This window comes from Vicia villosa, unplaced genomic scaffold (assembly GCF_029867415.1).
Source record: "Vicia villosa cultivar HV-30 ecotype Madison, WI unplaced genomic scaffold, Vvil1.0 ctg.000799F_1_1, whole genome shotgun sequence".
NCBI classification, from domain to species: Eukaryota; Viridiplantae; Streptophyta; class Magnoliopsida; order Fabales; family Fabaceae; genus Vicia; species Vicia villosa.
The window spans coordinates 367,446-387,557 of NW_026705354.1; positions in this window are offsets into that span (position 1 = coordinate 367,446).

Here is a 20,112-nt window from a genome sequence, read left to right on the forward strand (position 1 = left end):
ATATATATATATATATATATGACGTATCATATGAGAATGACATTTTTATGTGAGAACATGAGAATGAATCTGAACAATTAGATTTAAAAATAAATGGTGGAGATTATAAGTCAATATTTTTTTCTCTCTCCTCTGTTATTAAAATAAATGATACAGGAGAGAGAATAAAAGATTAACACATAATATCCACCATTTATTTTAAAATCTAATGGTTCAGATTCATTCTCATGTTATAATATAAAAATGTCATTCTCATATGATACGTCCTAAAAGCGGGTGTGATTTTGGGTTTCGAGCTCGGGTGTTACACTACCTAAACCCAAACCCAAAATATCGGGTGGCCCCCGAACCCGAACCCAGTCAACTCGGGTTTTCACCCGTTGATTCGGGTTTGGGTGGACCCCGCGAGTTTTGGTCTGCTTGCCATCCCTAAAACTAACTTTCACTCTATTTACAAATTTATTCATATCATTAATTTTATTAATCTACTTTAATATATAAAAGTTGATTACCACCAAATTTCCGTAATTACCCTAATCACAGCCAATTTAAGATGGTTTTACATATCCCTGAGAGTAATTACACAACTAATCATAATTAATTCCAACAACTCATTTAATTCAAATCTTTTTTATTGGAATATGGAAAATATGCACTACGTTCTATGCCACTCATTGCAGCAGCCTAATTAATTTAATTTTTTTATTGGAATATTGCAGCAACCAAGTTAATTATTTCATTGGAATATCAAATAAACTAAATTTTTGGGTATCATTATTCTCCCTCTATATATTCCAAACAATATCAAATAAACTATTCAGATTCACACGACAATCTGAAGACAATAACAATATTTCCCTTTTCTCTTCCATTTTATCTCCAATCCTCTCTCCTTGGCCGTCAAACCCTAAAATCAACGGCTTCCAACTTTAGATTCGCTTCACTCCCTCTTTGAAATCCATTTTTTCCTCGATATATCTTCAAGTATCTCTAACCAAACTCTTATTCCTTCTTTTTTTTTTTCATTTTCATTAACTATTATTTCATTGTTTCTTGAAATCTTAATGGTTTTCATTGCATATGGTGACAGATCATGAAATATGGGTGAGCGGTAGAAAGCTCGAGCATGGTGTGAGCTTTGAAGAAGACTGACAAGAAGGATCTAGCAATGACCGAAGAAGTGACACTTTCAGGAAAATTCTTCAAAAATTTTGTTCAAAATTGAGAAAAGTGTAATAATTTGTTCAAAATTTTTGGAAACAGAAACTTTTTGATTTTTGAGAGTTTGTGGCTTGAATCAAATTTTCACATTTCGCTTACTGATTGCCGATGAATTCCTTCCTCTTCTTTCTCTTTTGATTTCTCTGCTATGGAAGTGTTGTTGTATTGCTATTTTATTGTTGTGGCTGTTGTGATTAATGAATCGACATTGAATTGTCACTGTAATTTCTGCTTCGCAACGCCAAGTGGTCGACAAAAAACCTCCATCAATTTTCCAAAAGTCCAAATCACCATACATGGAAACTGGAAATAAGTTAAAAATTATAATTTGAAGTTAAACTCATCGGTTACATATTTACCAAAATTGTTTTCAATTCTAAAATTGTTTCGAGTTTTGATTTTTCATTTATGCATGGGTTAGATTATGTTCATCGATCAGTTTTTGAGACGAAGGTTGTGGAGGATGTGAAGATCGATCTCTTCGAAGACGGGATGAGTTCGAAATCAGTGAAGGTACTAATATCTGTTTGTATCTAATGTTTTTAATACTTAACATTACCATACATTAATTCCTTCTAATTATTATATATAGTTTAATTTTTGTTCTATTGAATTAGTTATTTTTTAGTATTTGACAATTTTTAATGTTGTAGATATAAATTTCGTGAGTCAAACAAATGCATAAAGATGGTGAAAGTGAAGTTATTGTGAATTATATGATTTTATTTGTAATAATTTTGGTGGTTTGGATGTTTAATTTCAGAAGAAGCCATGTCTTTCTTCTATTATATAACTGGTCTCTCTCTTGGAATTTTCCAAACTTGCAGGTTTATATATCTACCTCAATTTGTTGGTCTCACTCTTGGAATTTTTCAAACTTGAAGGTTTATATACCTACCTCAAGGGTTGTCGAGAACTGTATTCATAAGTAAGTTTCTGAATTCTTTAATGTTAGAGGCGATAGCTAGCGCTTTGATCCAGCAGGGCACAGCCTAAGGCCGTATTTAAAAACTTTAAATCAAAATTCTTAAATTTGCATGTGGATATTTGATATTATGCTCAAGATTGTTGTCAATATAAGTTGGTTTGGTTAAGACAGTAGTTGTTTAAACATCAAAATTCTCAGCGTTGTTGAGGCAATATCAATTGAAAGGGCCTGGGTGCATAAGGAACTAACTTTTAAGGCCATGTTGTTGAAAACAAAGAGTTGCTCGAGGAAGATGAGATTCAACCAACTATAAAAGTATTGAGAGGTGAATGTGCATTCTTGCTAATTATTTTGTCATATATTAATGATTCTGTATTTGATTTATGCTTTTATTAGGACACATATCATATGCAATATTTATGATATTCAAGAGTGGGTTTCATAAGATTCTGGAAGGAATCAATTCAATACCTTTGGTGAATTTAGATGACCAGCAAGTTCTTTCCTTAGTGATGATGACATAAATTGCATGTGGAGTTGTTCATAATCGGGATAGAAAGGTTAGATTATTGAGAGATATATACAAAGTAGATGATGTTTTTGTGCATAATTTTCCTTCATAACAAATTTAGCGGTATTTGCAGGTGAACAAGAATGATGTGATAACTGCTTTGGTTGTTTCTGCTATGATGTTGTTCAAAATTTGTAAATAAAAATATAAATTATTATGTCAAAGGGACGAAACTTAAAAGTGATGATCTACGGTGTTGAGTCGGTTCTGCTACGATGTTGAGTCGGTTCTGCCTATGATTGTGAGTATTAAAGAATTTAAAATCATCTCTCTTTCATTTGGTTTTAATTTTTTAATACAATTTTCAGAAAAGTGAAAAGATATTTACTTCAAGACAATCTGCATCAGTCATCATACATTGTCAGGCAATGCATAATTTTTTAATACATTTGGTTTTTATAATTTTTGAATATTTTTTAGTGTAGAAAAGTTGTATTTTCTCATACATTGATAAGTGTTGTGTTGTATTTTGGTCTAATTTGTTGTAACAAAGTAATAAAATATGTTAAATGTCTATTAAATTTCTAATTTTTTTTACATATCATTAATCTGTAATACAAATAAGTGCATTAACATTAAATAATTAGTTTATAAATAGGCTTAAATTATTTGTTCCAATAAAATTAATTTTTTTGTGAATTTAAAAGTAATGTTTATTTAATTATAATTAATTATAATATTAACTAAAATATTAACATTATTTTCAAATTTGTAAAATATACGTTTTCAAATATACACTTTTTAATATATGATTATATGATCCTTAGAAACATGTTAATGACATTATATTTGTTATTACTAATTATTTAAATAAGTGCATTATTTGTTTTTAATCTATTTTGATTTATTTTTATATTTTGAATTTCTACTATTATCTCCTATCATCTACTATTATAGTAAGAAAATTAACATCCACCAAATTAAAAAAGAATTGCAAAAATGGTTAACCAACAAAATATATTGATTTAATTTTAAGTTTTAATATATTGATTTAATTTTATTTCGTTAACTTTAATTGTTTTTAATCAATATTGATTTATTTTTATGTTTTTGATACTATTATTATCTACTATTTTAATTAAAAAAATTAAATTTGCTTCATCATTATTACTGCCTTAAACATTTTTTTATATGATCAGGGCAAATAATTACGTGACAAGTTAAAAAAAATCAAAAACTAAAACCATCATTACATTTATGTCATGATTAATAGTCTGATTTATTTCTATTTTATTGTTATATATATATATATATATATATATATATATATTATTTTATGACTCACCTAATTTCAAATTTTCCTATTTTTGTCGTTCATTATTGTTCTTAAAAATGGAAATATATATATATATATATATATATATATATATATATATATATATATATATATATATATATATATATATATATATATATTTTTCAACACCATTCATTTTATTTTTATTAAATGTTTTCTTTTAATATTTATAATAATGGAATATATTAATCCTTAAAAGGCTATTTTCGTGGGAAGATAAGTCATTTCTCATTTATAATTATTATTATTAGTTGCAACAAAATTAATAGTGTATATTAATTTGCAGAATTTATTGTTATTTTTTTGGAACACCGATTAGGAATATTTACTATTAATTAGGAATGTAAATATTAGCATGCCTTATGTTTTTAATATTTAACCATATCTAATAACAATTATTATTTGTTGCATGCTACAAGTTTTCCAATCAATTCCAATATTTAAAAGTAATCATTATGAGTAATTAATCATAAAAAGGTGGAATTCAAATAACTCTCTAACTTCCGTACAATATCAACAAATATATAGTTTCACATAATTCAAATTTATAGGAAATGGAGGAATCAGTATAAAATAATTGTAAATAAACATAAAAAAGATTTTGTATAAAATTAAAAATTAAAAATTAAAAATTAAATGCATATAAAACCTTTTAACACACATTATTGTATCTTCCACCTTAAAAATAGTTGACATTAATTCTAATTTCTATTCATTCTTTTAATATCCATATAAAACAATGACATTAATTCTAAATTATATTCCTTCCATTAAATGGTGAATTCTTATCTACCCCAACACAAAAAGTTGGGTAGAGTTACTCTTAGTGTAAAATACTTTGGAAACAACCAAAAAAATATAGTATCTAATAATTAATTAAATAGGATAAAGTTAAATGATGTAATGTGATTGGTGGAATGTACACTACCCAACTTTTCCCCCATTAAATATATCAAATACAAAAAAAGAGTTGGTATTGACCATTTTTCTATGAAACATAAATTTGTTATTCTTTGTATATTTTATAGTAGATTTATTTAGTATTTGTAATTATATGTTCATGTATGGGAACGTGAATATCGTATGTCCATCATCAATTATTATTATTATTATTTTTATTAATGAAATATATTTTAAAAAAATCAAACTCAAAGGGAAGAGATTTAAAAAATAAAGTGGAGATTTTATGGTGTGTGGATCCTCTAAAATTTATATTTATATTTATTATGTAATAATAATTTCTAATTAATAGGTTACAAAACACAACCATTACAAATACAATAAATATTCACCTATTTAGTATCTATTTTATTGTAAATTTGTCTCAATATATATTTTCATCCTATGAATGCGCGTCTGCGAAAAAAAGGCGAATAGACATAGAGGGGTAGGAGCCCATAAAAATTGTTGAGAATGACACATAATAACTACATTACCTCAATTTTTATTGATATTTTATTTTTAATTAAGAACTATATTTTTTCAGAACAATAATAATTAATGAAAAAAATCAGTAAAAAAATTGACTATTTTAATTAATTATAATTTATTTTTTATTTTTAAAGATAACATAAAATTTGCTTCTATATTTATCCCAATTATTTTTTTTAGATTGCAGTTACGAAAGGAGTTAAAAAATTGACTTTTATTTATATTTTTAAAAGGATTTAGTTCTTTGGTGGGATGAGTGGCTTTTTTATTTTCAAAAAGGAGTTAATGTTCCAACTTTATAAATAAAATGTTTTCATTTTAAATTTTTTTCCTGTCAAGATTATGAAGAAAATTATAAGTTATTTTTTATTTGATTTTTTAATAACAGTTAAAATTTTAATCAACAATAATAATTAATTACCTCTAATATTATTTCTACTTTTTATCCAATATTATTATTATTTTTTAGTAGATTGTAAAATTTGTTTAAAATCATCTATATACCTTTCATTATTTTGTTGGTCTTTTTCATATTATTTATTTTGCCAAATATTTTTATGTATTAATATTACTCTTCACTATAATAAGTTACTAATATTTTTATAAACAAGAGTATAAGTTACAAATATTTTTATAAACAAGAAATAATTTACTATTGCTATAATTATTTTTATAAACGGTAATAAATTATAAGTATTTTTATAAACGGGAAAAGTCAACTGCTGATACAATTTTTTAAATAAAACGGGAATATGTTACAAATATTTTAATAAATGAGAAAAAGTCAACGGTTGATACAATTGTTTTTATAAACGAGAGTAAGTTACAATTATTTTTATAAACTAGAAAAAGTTAACTGTTGATACAATTATTTTTATAAACGAAAAATAAGTTACAAATATTTTTATAAATGGACACACGAGTAGGGGTGGCAAAACGGGCCGTCTGCCCCGCCCTGCCTTAAGCCTGCCAAAAAAAACAAGCGGGGCAGACAAGCCCGCCAAGTGAAATAGGCATAAAAATCATGCTCGCTCCGCCAAGATTACATGCGGCGGGTTTTCCCGCCTATTTTTTCATGTTCTTAAATAAATTAATAGGCTTTTTTTTTTTACCTTTTCAATTAAATTTTTCACTTATTTTTTAAAACAATTTTTTATAAAACAATTTTTTAAACAAATTTTACTTAAAAAATATTACATATATTTACAAATAAATGTATAAAGTAAAACCATCAAGAATTGAAATGACTAGAATTAACTAAAAAAGTCGAACTTAAGGCGAGACAGACTGAACAAATAGGCGAGGTGAGTTTTGGCGGGCGGGAATTTTTGGGGTGGACTTTGGCAGGTGCGCGGGTGGGCCCGGCGGGCCATGACCTGTTTTGCCACCCCTACACACGGGTTGTAAAATCTTGCCTCCGCCCTGCAAAACCATGGATGCGGGGCGTGGTGGACACAAATGCATTGCACCTTTTATGAATGAGAAAAAATCAATTGTTGATACAATTATGTCTCTATGTGAAATGTATTATACCAAATACTCATATATTCTTCAACATAATTTCTATGTATATCCTGACAACAACTACAACCTGATAAATTAAATTAATATTTATATGACAATCATCATTTAAAATATATTTTTTTAATTCATATGTATTTATATATATATATATATATATTTTAACCATAATTATATAATATTTATTTAATATTTATATCGGCATTGTGCGACCCGTGCGAACGCACGGGTCCTTTACTAGTTATTGTGTAAATTAATTGAGTAACCTAAAAAAAACATTTAAAAGCATTTAAAAACTTAAGTCACATTCATATTATAAATAATAATTAATAAATTCTTTCAAAATGTCTAACCTTATTACTTAAATTTCTTGTCTTTCATCTATTAATTGTTGTTCATTTGTTCAAAATGTATAAACCTTATGTGTTATACTACTAAAATACAAAAATATGTTTTTGCATTTCAACCTTTGCATTGTAAGTGGTTGAATCAAGTACATCCCCATCTCTCCTAAAGCTAGGGACCCTCAATCAGCTGATCATCCTTGGAAGCTAAATGGTTGGAATTTCAAGAGAGATATCCTTATCATTAAATTCCATGTTCTAAGCATCTCTCCACTTCATTTGATCAAGTCTATCTCAAAATCATGTGGTTTGATTCATCAAGAAACTTCATAGGTTCATGTGTTTATTTCTACGCATTCTTCAACAAGTTTCCTCAAGCCATGAGCCTCATAATCAAATGTGCTTCAAGAGGACATCATTTCAAGGTCTTATATGCCTCCTCATTCCTTATCATGCAAGAAAAGTTCAAAATATTCAAAGTTGATTCAAGAAGTTTAACCTAATTTGACAATTTAATTTTAAGGTTTGGTTTAGTTTGATGCATCTGTTCTTAAGATTTTCAATTTTAAACTCTTCTGTTTTTTTCCAAATTGACTGAGCTAAGGTTTGAATAAATGTTTTGCGAGGATATGGTTGAGATCGTCCAAGAGAGACGAACACAATGATACCACCATGCGCGTCTAATTTTACAGTTTGAGTGATCCATGATTTTTTGCATTTTCCTTTGAAACGAAGAAGCTTGAGGTTGAAGATGATGAGGTGTCATCATCCAACCAGTGATAACATGGCATTTGTTTTAATTTCATTGGCTTGACCATTTAATTCATTTTGTGTTTGCTTTGACCGAGGTCCCTGATGCGCCTTGAGCTGATGAACATTGGATCTGTCCATGTCATTTAATGAATCCCTATCCAACATGCTATGTTTTTTCTGATTTTATTTTCTTTTATTTCATTTAACTTCAAAAATTCATATATCCTTCATTTTTATTTCAAAAATTATGAAAAAATACCAAAAATACTTGAATTATTTCCGATTTTATGACTATTTTTCCATATTTTTATTTTATCATTTGTTATTTTTAATATTTTCTCTATTTTTCTTTAAGTTTTAATAGGTTTAAAAATGTTTTTAAGTGTCTTAAAATTCTGAAATAAATTGGAGATGATTCAATGATAGTTCTTGATTTGTGGTGATCTTTGGTTTGAAGTTATTTGTTGTTTAGATGTTTGATTTGGTTTTTGCTTCTTATTTTCTATTTTAATTTTTTTTAATATTTGTTTAATATTTGATTTTTTTCTTCATCTCTTTTTCCTTTTTGATTATTGGGTGTAAGTTTTGAAAGTCCATCGTGTAGAGATTTTGATTTTATCAATCTTCTGATGGATCATCAAGATGAAATCCCATAAAAATCAAAAGGAATTCATCTGGACCTTTGGTTTTAATTCCAATCCATTTCCTCCCTCTTCATCTTATTTTCCTTCTTGTTTTTGTTTGTTATTTTATATGTGATGCAAGTTGTTGGAGAATGATCTTCTATATCATTTCTCTAATTTTTTCTTAAACACATAAAATGTTATTGACCGGCCTCGTTGTAGGGGGAATTCTATATAAGTTACTTGGCGATTGCTTAACATAGTGCTAAGTTTGCCCCGTATCGCAAAATGATCATTTGTGGCCTAAACCTATGTTTATAAGCCCAAGGATGGTTGATTATTTGACAATTGGTTCAAGACCTTTGAAATCTTGTTGTGCAGAGGCTTTAATTGTATCAATCCTCTAATGAGTTTTCATTAACTTTGACCTAGATTCATTATTCAACCATTGTTGATCATTAACTTTGAGAATCAACTTCTAACCACTAATTATTAACATCTAACTTTATTTTATGCTTCATTTATTATTTTGTTTTCTTATATCTTCATTTTGCTTTATGCTTTATATTACCATTAATCATCCACTATCATGTTTATGTTTATGCACTCTTTTTTCTTTGTCCACTTGGACCTTTATCTTGTTCTTAAAATACTAATAATCAACTTGGACTCTAAAAAGCTTTCACATCTGATATCTTGGTATTGTGTTTGTTTGGTTGGTTAATCCAAAGGATGAGAATTCTACATTGACTTCTTAATGTCAAGTGTTGGCTTCTTATTTGGTTACATTGTTCTTTTCCTTAGCTTATACTTTATGCCCTAGGATAGTCCTTTCTTGTCCTCCCATCCTTTTTGATTTTCAAAATATTCTCCTTTTTTTCAAAATCTTCTTATGTTTGTAAAACCCTCTTTTTGATAAGATCTTTTTCCCTTTGTGGCTTTCTTTTAAAACTTCTTTTCAAAATTTAGACATGATTAATCTTCAAAGTGGAGTTGTAATCCCCAAACCCCTTGATATTGATTGATATGATTTATTCTTTTCCACTTGAAAGAGTTAGTGGAATACTTGTTGATTTATCCAAGTTGGAGCTCTTCTTTCATTTGTGATGCAAGGGATCCATCTGTTTTCACGTTCAAGTATGGTTGGCTGAGTGTTCTCCTCCAAGATGATGAAGTGTCTATTCAGTTTTAAACCAAAACCTTTTGTTTCCCTTTTAAGTGGAACTACATTTGTTGTGACTTCTCTATTGCACTTAGGAGATATGTAGGCACAAGATGTTATGTCTTGATGAGCATAATTTTTAAAACCAAACATGAACCCTTTCTTTCGCACACTTTATTTTTCTTTTAACAACACAGATTTACAAAAAGGTTCCTGTGGAATACCGGAGATGTGAGGGGTGCTAACACACTCCCTTTGCATAATCAATCCCCGTACCTAAGATCTCTGCTTTTTATTAGTTTTATTTTAAAACTTCTTTGGATTTATTTCACTCTTATCCCTTTTCCTTTGGAAATAATAAAGCATGGTGGCGACTTCCACTAAATAATGAGTCAAGTCAATCAATGACTTTGATCTCAATTTTTCTCCTCTATAGAGTGACTGCTCATAATTAGTCTTAAGAATTACCTTACTTGAAATTATATTAAGAAAATATGCATTAGTACTCAATGTGTATGTCCACAATGACAATTGGTACACTACTATAATTTAACATTGATCTAACCATATCTACAAAAATACACTTTTACATTACAACCACACCATTTTATTATGATTTTTGATGCATAGTGTATTGTGCATGTATTTCATTCCACGATATTCTCTACTCAATTGTTTTTTATGTCATCAATAAACACATTGAACATGTTCATTAATTAATCTTTTTTATGAAAAATATATAAGTAACACTAATGCGGAAAGTCATCAATGAAGGTGATCACTACAACAAGTAATAGATTTTATAACGAACTTTTATCTCGGTCAATTAATCTACCGAAGTGAAATCTATTCCATTAGGTTTATTTATTTCCTTTTAATTCTTACGCCATTTTCCCCCTCGACCATCTTTAACAACCGTGTGAAAATGTCCCTCAACCACACATTTCAAATCCCAACACCAGCAATTTCATTTTTTATTTATTTTTAAGGCACTTTTCTCCACGATTGATAAAAATTACCGAGGTGAAAATTTGTTCAACTTTTTTAATTTTAAATTAAAACAAATTACCATTCTCCACAATTGGTAATTTCAAATGTGGTGAAAAACTTCATGGGTCATGGGTTCGACTCTCAACACTAGTAATTTTGTGTTTTATTTATAATAGAAGCGGCATATTTTTTTTTTTTAAATAAAAATAAATTACATTTCCCCACAGTTGGGAATTCCAACCGTGGAAAAAAGCCATCCAATTTTGTTTTTCCAAGATATATAACGCTTTACGTTCATTCACTTTTGAATAAATGAAATCTTCTATTCCCTATATGACATTCATCTTTACCTCCAAACCTCATCTTCCATTTACAAAACTCTATTTCTCCACTAAACAAAACTTGAAAACATTATTTCTTCCACAAACAAAACTCGAAAATATAATTTCTTTCATTAGCAAGTTTCATAACTCCATCATCTCTTCTCGAACTTGAACGAGACAAAGAAAACATGAATTTAACTTAGTTGTTGTGTTAGGTAAAATATTTAATATTATTGTTGTTGTCGTTGTTATTGTTGAGATTTAATGTTTAACGATTCTATTGATTTTGTTTTTGAATAGATTTAATATTCATCGATTCTATTGATTTAATTGTTGTTGTTTTTCTTATATTATTGTTGTTGTTTTTCTTATATTATTGTTGTTATTGTTATTGTTGAGATTTAATGTTTAATGATTCTATTGATTTTGTTGTTGTTATTGTTGTTGTTGTTGTTAAGATATAATTTTTAACAATTCTATAGATTTAGGTTTTTTAGTTGTTTTTGTAGTTTTTGTTGTTATTGCTCTTGTTGTTATTGAGATTTAATTTTTAACGATTTTATTGATTTTGTTGTTGTTGTTGTTGAGATTTAATGTTTATCGATTCTATTGATTTAATTTGATTATTGTTATTGTTGTTGTTGTTATTATTATTGTTGAGATTTAATGTTTAACGATTTTATTGATTTTTGTAGAAACATAGTAGTGACTCCTTCCTTTTTATTTATTTTTTGATTATAAAATAAATTACATTTTCCCAGGGTTTAAAATGCCACAGTAGGGAAAAATCACTTGGCTACATTCCCCACCTTCCTTTTGTATTTTTAAATTAAAAATAAATTACATTTCCCCACGGTTTAAAATTTCAATCATGGGTAACAGTCAGGACGCTAAATTTCACCATGATTGGAACTCCCAAATTTGGAGAAAAGTCTATCCAAAGCACCATTTTGAAAAAGCAAAAATAATTTTGCTAAGAATCAAACCCATGACCAAGCCACTTTTCACCACATTTGGAAGCGGCAATTATGGGTTGCAGGGGTGGGGTTTTTGATTTCTTGATTTCCTCTATATTTTGATGTTTGATTTTGGTTTATGTGTGTTTGTTGTTTATTCAATTAGGGCCAAGTTGAGATTTATGTGTTTCAATTGTGGGTTTGGGATCGGAACACAGGTTTTGAGTGTGTAGATGGGAGGCTCAGATCCGATTATTGAAGGTTTTGTCTGTTGTTTACATGTTTATGTTAGGTTTTTTCCATTGTTGTTTTCATGTTTCTTGTTCAAACAAATGAAAAAAGTAAGGGAGAAAATTAGTCATACCCTAATTTTTACTTCTTCTAACGACTTACCTTATTCATTTTTGTTGATATAGATTGGGGGTTGAGATTACTTTTTTTCATTTCAAATTCCTTAATTAGCTAACTACTACAAAACATGTTTTTGTTACCTCGGTTGAAACAAAGCTTTCACCTCAATTTTGCGGGCGAGGTAATGAATGGTGTAATGGAAAATTCACCCTTTTTACCCTTAATTGGTTTTTCCACAAATATGAAACATAAACTACAAAATCAATAATTTGGTATTCTCTCAAAGTAACCTTGATCATAAGCTAAAGGATAACATCAAAGAGATCATTGCTACAAGGTGTACTATGAATAGAATTTTAGCATTTCATATAGATAGTACAATTCTATGTATTTAGTAATAGATTATGCATGTTGTATTGAAATTTCATAGTAACTGGATTCATTGGGATCAATTGTAATATGTTTTTTGGAAATAAAAAGTCTTTTGATTAAAAAAAACAAGAAATACAAGGCTATCGCGCAGATAAAGCCCACCAAAAAGACAAAATGACAAAATATAAGGAAACTCTTTACATCATCATATTAGCTATGTGTACTCTAAATTTATCACTATACCACCCCTTATAAACAATAATATCTATAATATTCTCCACTATTTTAGTATTATCTACACTATTACCATAACTCTTATCATTACGGTACTTCCACTCTCCATAAATGGTCTCAATTGCAGCCAATTTCGAGATAGTTGTTCTCCAACCTTTTCCTTTACTATGCTGAATAATCCACTTCAATTCTTCATTCCACTTTTATCAATTTTATGAAGACTATAACAAAATAATAAGGATAAAAAATAGGGGTGGAAAATGGGTATGACCAGCCGAATATATCTATTTTGCCTGCACTTTGTTGTAGGGTGAGATAAGGTTTTAGACCCTCACCCTTTAATATGACCGCCCCGTTCCGTTCTGTTTTTTATGCGGGCTTTTGCGGGCACGAACATTCACATAAATTTTTGTATTTTTAGATCTAAAAAGCATAGTGCCCGCGTGCTTAGTCCACCCTGCCCTCATTTTTTTTCGGGACGAGACAAAGTTTTAGGCCCGCACCTTTAGTTAAGCCCGTTCTGTGGTGCTTTATTTTTTTACGAATTTTTGCGGAACGGACGGACATGTCCGTTTGTCACCCTAATAAAAAATTAAAAAATAAATAAATGCACAGACCTAAAACAAGTAATTTTTAAATATAACTTCAAAATAAAAATTAATATTTATTTTGAACGAAAAACATATGAAAATTTAGTTAAATGAAGAAAACATGATATGAAAATTAAGCTTTCGAAATGCAAATAAAGAAAAAATTAATAAGAAAAATGTATACCTTTTATGAACTAAAGTGAAACAAAAATGGAGATAGGAAATACAGATGATAAGAATTTTATTCACAAATTAATTCATGACACTTCAAAAGTAGACTTGAATTAATTATTTTCATCATTATTAATTTTTTTATGAGTTATGTTCTTGTTTCCTATATATTTTTTAATATTTTTCTTTCATTTATACAATATTTATTTAGCTTAAAAAGTAAAAATAACTCTTAAAATAAATAAGATATAGTTAGGGCGAATACCAAATATAGGCTTGTAAATAACAAGTGACAACCCTATTATTGGAACATGAGGTGGGAAGAATTAACTTTCAACATCAAAGCCCAATATATATCATGACCTTTTGTCTTATACAATATTGGTAAGAAAAATGCTATATACGCCACGCAGTTTATTATAACCACCCACATTTATTTATACACCATCCGATTTGGAAACATCTATTTCTTGCATCCAAAGTTTTTCTTTTTATCTCTTTGCAAAAATTTGTTTTATATAAAGAATTAAAATATTTCTATCATTAGAATTACTTGTTTCCGGAAATTAATAAAAAAAAATGCAAATCTGACAAATATATTATAAAAAAACATCTTTTTACAATGCTTAGCACCTATTATTTTGTGATAGAGAAAATTATTGTGATAGAGAAAATAGAGAAAATATTAATGTTATATTTCACATATTCCCAATATCCCCCTCAAGTTGGAGGGCAACATGAGTAGACAACTTGACCATAAACTCATGGAATGATTGGGCTCCTAAGGCTTTTGTGAAAATGTCAGCTTTCTGATTCTTGATTGGCATATAATTGGTTGATATGGTACCTTCTTACAAATGATGAAGAATGAAAAGGCAATCCATATCTATATGTTTTGTCCTCTCGTTGTATACTAGATTTGCGAAAATGTGGATTGCTTTCTGACTTTCACAATGAAGCACAATGGGAGAATTACATTCAACTTGCAAACTTGGCAATAGATTTCAAACATCACTCGCAGCTTGGTTCATGGCCCTATGCTCCACCTCACTTGATGATTTAGAGACATAGGTATGCTTTTTAGTCTTCCAGTATATGGGAGTTGAACCAAGTTTCATTAAATAACTTGTCGTGCAATTTTGAGTTAATGGGCATGATGATGCCTTATCTGAATCATAATAAGCAACTACAGTGAGATCATTTTCTTTTGGAAAAATAATCCACGGGCCTGGTGAAGATTTTAGGTATCTTAAAATGCACATAGATGCATCCTAGTGAGTTTGATATGGAGACTTCGTAAATTAACTCAATATGTGAACATAATGTTAGACGATAGGGATGGTCTAGAGGGTGGTGAATAGACCACCTTTTTCGACTTAAGAAAAATTTAGCTTTTGAAACGTGATTCTCCGGATTCAAACTTATCGTCTTGAACGATTAAGTTATCGGGGACCGGATATGTGCAATAACCGAAACGGATGAAAATGGTGAATTTTAATAACCCGTTTCAACGAAATTATCAATTGGCTAGCATACACACTTAAATGAGTCTTACTCGCAATGAACTGTTTAACTCAAATTGACCAAAAATTGAACGTTGTTGAATGCAGTATAGGGCAAGCAACAAAAAAGATTTGGAAATATTGATCCGAGAATTATCGTCCTCAGAGATGGAGAGATGCCATTCAACAGTTTCTACGGTTTCGAGCTTGGGTTTGAATGAGCAAAAAGTAAACAAAGATATAGACAGGAAAAGAATAAACACATTCTTAGAAGAGAAATAACTTATCAGGAATGTAAATATATTCACTCTTCACAAACATACACTTACCAACCCGTTATACTCAACCTACGATACTCATCTATGTTATCACGTATCTCTCACATAAGCGTCCATCTCTGGAGCACAAATGAGATCGTCTCACAACTAAGGTTATCTCTAACGCAAAGTCACGAGAACATCCGTGTTCTCGCGTCGGCGATCTCTCGCGCGCAGCTCAAACACGAAAGCATTACGTACAGATACCCACAGTGAATGCTAGCTCTAAATTTATCTCTAGAGTTTAGAACCAACAGATTATCATCCTAGATAAGGATTCAAGAAGTTTATCTCTAAAGCACCCCAAATCCCCAGCATAGAGCAAAAATCCAGGATAATATCAACACAGATTTGTAAAGCAAGTTAAACATAACATTATAATCGGTAAATATACATAAGATTCAAGTAAATATATAAACAAAACCCAACCAAAGAGAAATACACAAAGAAGAAGAGAAATGAACCGAAAATCTCCCGGTTTGTCAGCTCCGTTCGACGCTAAATCCACCCCCGATCATCCGTATGCAACCTCCGAAGTTGTTTTCTAAGCTAATTTTGATCTAAGAATGAAAATGATGGAGTTGGGACTAAAACTTTCCCAAAACCATAACCCTAGAATGTCTCAAATGAAGAAATATAAAGAAAATTCTGCGCAGGTCCGCTCAGCGGACTCAAAATTGCATCCAGACTCTGATTTGCTCCGCTGGAGCTCCGCTCAGCGGACCCCCTCCGCTTAGCGGATGACAACAAAAGTGAAATCTTGTTTTCGCCATAAGTTGAGAACCGTAACTCCGAATTGCGCCCGGTTCGAAGCGTTGGAAAACTTATTCAATGCTCTATCCAATAATGAATGAATGGAAACCAAAATGATAATTTTTATCATCCTTATTTTGAGCCTTATTCTTTGATGAATTGGTAGAATTTGCATTCTTGAAGCTTAGCCTTTGGTCTTTATTACTCAATGCTCCAAAGATGCATGAATACCTATAAAATGAATGGAAAACTATTAATTAGTATAAAAGTATATGAAAATACAATTATTCACAAAGTATACGTATTTATACACAAAACGAGGAATTATTCAAACGGTATTAACAAAAGTATCGATAAGTGCCACTATTTACATACACAAAATAAGTACATTTTGGCACTTATCAAATGTGTAATTTTCTCAAACACTTGGTGAGCGATTTTCACCAAGCTTCAATTTTTGCTCAACTATGACTTTTTACCGAAAATGAATATTGAAAAGATAAAACTAAAGACGATAAAGAACACGATATTTGTTTAGGCAGTTCCTCTATCGTCCTCGCATGAGTACGTCTGCCCCTAATTTCAAATGAAATTAGGAAAGTTTTATTTGATTGCAAAATGTTTAACAAGGAAAGAGTTTACCAATCACCAACTATACACATGCAGTAAAATTGAATACAATTATTTCCTCCCCTTGATTCAAGTAGAACCAAGTCAATGTCAATGATCTTCACCGATCAAGACCCCGATCCTTCCTTTTCAATCCTTCGGTTGTAGCAAATTTGATGAGCGAATCTACAATCCCTCAATTCCTTATGCTCGGCTGAATTGAACCCAAAGCGAAGCGATCGTCAAAAACCTTCAAATCAAACCCTTGATGTAGAAGGAAAAACCCTAAGTTTTTATACAAGAAACACCCTCAACAATCTTCACTCGAACAAGACAATAGTATACCGTCGAACCTTATCAACGCACGTTCCTTACTTCGATCGAAAAAGATTATTATGTGTGATTTTTGATCAATAAGCGAAAGGTTGAAGATGAGAAGAAGCTTGAGTATATCTTTCACGTTTCTTGTTATTTTTCTTGAGAATGATCAAAGACAATATATACCACACCCTTTTCATTAGCCATTTAAAATCAGCAAAAAACCAGTAATTTTAGCGATAGGTCGACCTGTCCATCTGTGTAGGTCGACCTATTGCAATCCTGCAATTGTTTTGGAAGCAAATGTGACACATGCGTCGACCTGTAGGGTCGGCGTGCGCATACCCGAGATTTCCCCAAAGTTCCATGCGTCGACCTGTAGGGTCGGCGTGCGCATTCCCGAGATTTCCTCAAAGTGCCATGCGTCGACCTGAACAGGCAATGCGTCGACGCATTCTGCCTTAACATAGAATTTTTCTTAAGTCCACCAATAGGTCGACCTGTAGCATTAGTGCGTCGACCTGTTGACTGAATTTTGCCAAAAGTACCTTTCCTTAATGCATCCACTTGATTCCTTTGTTTCCACATTAAGTTGGTGAAGTTCACAATGTTTTGACATCATGAAAATACACATTTTCCCTCACACATTATACTAGATAGACGAATCCCGTGTTAATCGTTGGCTTCAATTATGACAAAATCAAAAAGCCCGAGAAGGATGGATTGTCCTCTTAGAACACATGTATATTATAAGTTTTAGGGGTTTAATGGAAGTGAAAGGTGGCTAAGTGGGCCTTGGCGTTTTCTTTTGTAAGTTCAATTTATGATTTAATTATCATTTTTTTATTTTGTGCTAAGTGTTTGTTTTTATTTAAGTAAAAAGATTGACTCCAGTATCACCAATTGAAAGGAGTATTTTCCTTGAGAAGGCCAAAGAAAAGAAAGGCCAAGATAGTGTTGTTACATACAAATGTCTTGTACTCGAGTCTTGAAAGGTCTAAACTTTTACCTGCAAAGAATCAGAAAACAAACAAGGGAAAAAAAATGAAAATGGTTGCAAGGATATTCCAAGTTCTCCTCATGAGGTGTATTTGTCAAATCCTCTCAAAGGTTGGGAGGTGCCTTCGTTGTATTGCAAAAAATGTGTCCTCAATATTTGGATCAAATAATGGTTATATGTTGAGGAGCGTATTGTTGGAGAAGGTTACTATTGATTACTTTATCACATCACATGAAATTGAAGTGAAGTCTAAGCTTTAAGATCTGCATGCGAATTTAGAGTTGCCTGAGACTTTGTTGACGATGGAAAGAAAAACTTGTCATATATGGAGACAAAGTTCTCAAAGGCTTACATGCCTTGGAAAATTTAAAGGGAGAGAGGAAATGGAAAGAAGACATCCTGTGAATTATAATGAAGGAAGTGAAGAAGTTTAAGCATTGAGTGACAAAGTTGAAGGATGGAGTCAAGAGCTTAAAGGAGGAAGTTGGTCTGACGAATTTTCCAAGAATAACTATTATGTTGATTTGAAGAAGTAAAAAAAGGATGTTGTCATTGCCAAGGAGCCAATATTTTAATAGGTATGTTGTCTTGCCCAACTCCCTTACTGTTACTCATCCTTTTGAGCGCCTCATTCACCTCTTGTTTCTGAGTCCATCGATAGTAACTATAGTTTCAATACTCTTTTCTAATGTCAAGTCTGCTAAAGTCCAGGGAGATATGACACCCTTCATTAAATAAGTTGTAAAAATATGTCTTTCACCTATCCTTTATATATTTTTTATGAACCAAGATTCTATCTTCTTTATCTTTAACACATTTCACTTGATCCAAATCTCTTATCTTTTTTCTCTTCCCTTAGCAAGCTAAAAATTGGTATAATCTGTGAAAAATTGAGTTCTTTCTTCACTTAGTGTCTTCTTGGTCTTATTCTTAACTTTCTTATATTTTTTCCAAGTTTCAACATTTTTACACCTAGATCATTCTTTAAAACAATAATCTGAACACTTTTATTACACCACCATGGTTTTTTACCCCTAGATCCAAAACCTTTTGATTCTCCCAACATCTCTTTAGCCACCTTTTAAATCTCTTGGGTCATCTTATTTCATATATCATTTTCATTTCTTTATGGTAGTCCAAACTCTCCCCCAAAATCTTGTATTAGAAACTTCGTTGTTTTTCACCCTTCAAATACCACCACTTGATTCGTGTCACTCTCATCTGACTTCTTCTATATGCTCTCCTTTTAATTCTTACATCCAAAACCAATAATATATGTTGGATAGTCAAACTCTTTTTCGAAATAACTTTACAGTCCAAGCAAATCTTCATATCTGAATTCCTAATAAGAAAAAAATCTAGAGATTTTCTTTGTAGACCCCTGTCATACCCCAAAATTTGCCCACACTTTTCAAAAATTCAAAAATATTTCAAAAATTGGGTTTTTATAAAATCTAGGTTTCATTTACATTGATATCCTGAATTTTATAAATATTCGATTTAAAATCTATTTTAAAATATAATAGTTTACTCTTAAATTGTTATATTTTAAATAGCAAAATATTGATTGATGCTTCTTAAACTTTCAATTGGCTTTTTATTTCGAATAAGTAATATAGCACAATTGGTAAGGTTTGCAAGTATAAGATCCCGAGTTCAAATCCCACTCTTGACATTTTCCCTTTTTATTAGTTTCTAACTTTAACATTATTTTTATTTCAAAAAAAAATCACAAAAAAATACGTTTTCTTTTTAATTTTTCGTTTTTCTAATTT